General features: G+C 39.4%; 1 long non-coding RNA gene across 1 annotated transcript; it reads left to right on the top strand.

Moving 5' to 3' along the window:
- The first annotated feature begins 6 nt into the window (after nt 1–6).
- On the top strand, nt 7–4217 carry LOC121029659 (uncharacterized). The gene is made up of 2 exons (XR_005789828.1): nt 7–301; nt 3538–4217. It is a non-coding gene; the product is annotated as an uncharacterized LOC121029659 (long non-coding RNA).
- The last annotated feature ends 218 nt before the right edge of the window (nt 4218–4435 follow it).

The raw sequence follows: 4435 nt of genomic DNA, 5'->3' as shown, positions 1-4435 counted from the left end.
GCCGCCGCCGCCGCCGCCGCCGCCGCCGCCGCCGCCGCCGAGGCTGCTCCCAGGCTCGGCTGCCTCCAGTTTGGGGCTGCAGCAGGGAGAGGGAGAGTTTTGGGTGTCAGTTAGGCGGAGTCTCGGAGGCTTCGCTCCCGGGTGATGCTGCTGCTCTCGCAGACATAGCTGCCAGCCACTCAGTCCCGGAGCCGCTCCGCCCACGGGCACCCCCCCCCCCACACCCCAGGTCAGAGCCACTCGTGCCCCAGCCTCTCCCCCCACGCTCGCCAACGTGCACGCCCCATCGCTCTATCCCCAGGTACCCCTCACCCGTGAGTCATCCTCCCTTTCCTGGTCTCTCGTCTGTGTCATCCTCCCCAGCCCTATTTTCCCTTGGATTGCATTAATCATCATCATCCTCGCTACCATCTTCATCGTGGAGCGTTAATACTATTTGGGCACCCACGATGTTCTGAACAGCTGGATGGAACACCCTGTGGACGCGTTGTTTTTCCTGATACGATATATTTCACATTTACTAGTCAAGTGTTCATAGCAACAACAACGTGATTTTTTTTTATTTTTTTATTTTTTTATTTTTATTTATTTTTTTTTTTTTTTACATAATTTTGATACACACCTCCGACAGCTTGGATTTTCTGGGTCCATTGTATGCGGTGTCTTTCTTGACCCATCCTCAGTGGGACCGTTCTGCAATTTATCCTCATTCCCCCTTACGATGCCCCACAACCTGACAACTATTTAATTTGTCATTTGGGGCTCCGGGTAGCCCCATCGCATCACATAACCGCACTTCTCTGGTGCTCGCAAATGGATTATCTACTTGAATTCCTCTAATGATGCTCATGATCATCATGTACTCACTTCTCAGCCACTGTAGGTACTTCTCGAGAAAGACTGATCCCTGATAAGAAAAAACGCCCAACCACATCTTACTGTAAGAAGCTTCTGCTTGATGCTTGGCCCAATGATAGGCATTAAGGATGAGCTTCTCTTGCTGATAAAGACAAAAATAAATAGACAATCCCTTCAAAACAGGCATTGTTACAGGCTTTGAAAACCAGAGACTGAATTTTGTTAATACAATTAGAAAAGAATCAATATAGAGAAGAGTACAAATTGAACAACAGTTTCCTAGTGAGTATCTCTCTTAGAAATGGTGATGACAGAATTGATATGTGTCTCTCCTGGAGAATTCTTTCTTTAGTTCCAGAAAGGATCTAGCACTGATACATATGTATTTTTTTCTCCAAGTCTAACTTTGTTAATGAAGAAGAAGATGGTGATTTTTTATGAATCCTAAAAGTCCTATAATCTTCAAGTTTAGGGAATTTGAGTTTAAGTACTTGATCTTCTGTGAATGCATTCTATTTGAATACTCTCAGGAATGGAAGACTCCCTACCTCTTAATTCTATTCCTATGTCTAGATCTCTCTTTACCTGAAAATCTTTCAACTATTTGAGATGGCTATCATGTCATCTTTATTTTTTCTTTCAGAGTAAACCTTGCCAGTTTATCCAACCAGTAATTGTGTAGCATAATTTCAAGTCTGATCATTCTGGCACTGCCTCTGGACACACTCATGTCTTTTCACTACTTTTCCTGAAGATCAGTTTCAAGAATACATATAAAGAACAAAGAAGCATATCTGGCACTTAGCAAGTGCTTTATAATCATTACTTTTATTTGCACAACTTAATATTGGCCTAACTTGTTGGTAGCCATGTCAGTTATGATGTCACTGAAATAAACATAGTCTACTAAAATTTCCAACTTTTTTCGTAAGTGCTGATGCCTAGCCAGATTTTCTCTTTCCTCTAATTAAGCAATTGATGAAAACATTCTAATCATCTTTTTGTCATTTAAAAAAAAATTTACTTGTTTCCATCAGGGGAAAAGTGAGTTTGAATTCTGGCTCTTCCAATGTTTTCATGATTTTGGTAAAATCACTTATCCTCTCTGAACTTCTGTTTTCTCATTGGAAAAATGGGCTAAAGATATTTGCCTCAAAATAGAAGAGAAATATTAAATGGAAAGGTATATTTGAACTATCTAGCTATGGGCCTAACACTTAATAGTTCTCTTGCTTTTATTTCTTGCTCTCTCCAAGAGATTTATTAGGCCATCTCTCAATTATCATCGTACAGAGAGGAGTTTGAGATGTGAATGATATACTCCTTCTATAAAATGCCTGTCTCTCTGCTAGTCAGTGTAGACATGCAACAGACAAAGGCCTTGTCCTCAAGAGGTTTATAATCAAATTGACCTCTTGAAATTCTTCTAAAATACAAATAGAGGAAGTGTAAGTCCTCAGTAGACATCAGAGCTAGCTAAATAAAGCTCTTGAAGGCAGAGGCCTAATAAACAATTAACAGTGGTATTTTTGCTTGCTAGGGCTGCTGTAACAAAACACCACAGACTAGGTGGCTTAAACAACAGAAATTTATTTTCTCACAGTTCTGGAGGCTAGAAATACAAGATCAAAATGTTGGCAGGATTGATTTTTACTGAGGCCTCTTCTTGGCTTGTAGATGGTCACTTTCTTGCTGTGTCCTCACATGGCCTCTTCTTTGTGCAGGCCCATCCCTACTATCTCTCCCTCTACTTATAAAGATATTATCCCTATAGGATTGGGGCCCTACCCTTATGACCTCACTTAATCTAATTAACCTCTTTAAAGTCCTAAAGCTTACATTGTAAGGTACTAGGGATTAGGGCTTCAACATATGCGTTTTAGAGGGACAATTCAGTCTAATACAAGTGGTTTTCATTTATTAGAATTACTTTGGGAAATAGTGATTGACGTGTATTATCTGAATGACTTAATGAAAAGACTTCTGGTCTTGATAATCTTTATGTTCATAGCTACTACCTTGGGCTCCACAAGTGCACATGAAATCAGTGAGTAAATAAATGAATAAAGGAGTAAATGAATTGACCAATAAATTAGTAAGTGCCATGGTACAACCCATCAGTGTCTCTCCTGTCAGGAATCTCATCCATTATGGAGGGGTTCAAAACCAATTTACAAAATCCAAAGAAGTATATTTGTACAGATTTACTTTCAGAAAAGTAGACCTTATCTGTGCTTAGATAAGCAAGCAAACACCCAAAGTAGTTTATCAAAGTGTGTGGCACAGATGATTAGTTTCTGAAGGTAGTTTACAAAAATGTCCAATAAGCTTAGAAAAATGTACACAATACCTCCCTCTTAGAAATTCATAAGCCACCTTAACAAATAAAGCATGCTATGAAGCAATTATTTACTGCAGTAAAGCAATCTGTTTTACTTGCTTTGGCCTGGTATTTCCCAAATGTATTTGGACTGTAAGAGAGCTTCATTTTCTCCCCTCATGGGGAAAACATGCTTTGTCTAAAGCTTTGGGGAAAATCATGACTTACAAGCATGGTATCCAAGGATGTTAACTAGAGAGACCATGAAACTTGTAATGTAATTCTCTTGCTCAACCAATGATATCTTTGGGAAATGTCTTAAATCTGTATTCCTAATGTCTTAAATCTCTATATCTTAGATGCCCTGAAGGACAACACTTATGGTCTGAGTAATAGTCAGAAATAATGACTTAGACAAAGCTCCTCTAATGTAAGTTTCTTAGTTCTGCTATCCACTGATATTCTCAAATCATCATTTCTCAAAATAACTCTAAAATTGGACACCACTGTTAACTGCTAATTTAACTTAATAGCCGAGATTATAACTTCAAAGTGGAAAATCATTGAAGTGGTGTCAGGTTCAAATCCTTACTCTACCATTTGAGAATTGTAGTGGGTTTAATACTCCCTCTCCCCACCCCAAATTCACATTCATTCAGAACCTCAGAAGGTGACCTCATTTGGTAATGGGTCTTTACAAATGAAATTAGCTAAAATGAGTTCATACTGTATTAGGATGAGTCCCAAATCCAATGGGTAGTGTCCTCATAACAGGAGAGATGGCACACACATACAGGAAAGGAAGCCACAAAAAGACACAGAGAGACACAGAGAGACACAGAGAGAGGATGGCCATGTGAAAACAGAAGCAGAGAATAGAGTGATGCTGCCCCAAACCATGGAATGCCAGGAGCCACCTGAAGCTAGAAGAGGCAAAGAAGGATTTTTCTCTACAGACTTCAAAGAAAGCACAGCCCTGCTAACACTGTAGTTTTGAACTTCTCCATAACTGTGAGAGAATAAATTTCTATCATTTTAAGATGTTTCTGCAGTCAGTGGTACTTTGTTACTGTAGCCCAAAGAAACTAATACAGTATTTATTCTGAGCTTAGGTAAATTAGTAAATCTCACTGAGCTAATCTATAAAATGAAAATAATAATACTTACCTTCCAGGATTTTGTTAAGGACAAAAGGTTGTGAATATGTGTACTTGCTTTGTGCTAGGCACTGAAGATATGGGAGGAAACAATGCATAT

This window comes from Herpailurus yagouaroundi, unplaced genomic scaffold (genome assembly GCF_014898765.1).
Source record: "Herpailurus yagouaroundi ecotype Mexico unplaced genomic scaffold, PumYag 139, whole genome shotgun sequence".
NCBI lineage: Eukaryota > Metazoa > Chordata > Mammalia > Carnivora > Felidae > Herpailurus > Herpailurus yagouaroundi.
The sequence above is the reverse complement of the archived record's forward strand: the minus strand, read 5'-3'. Positions and strand labels throughout refer to the sequence as shown.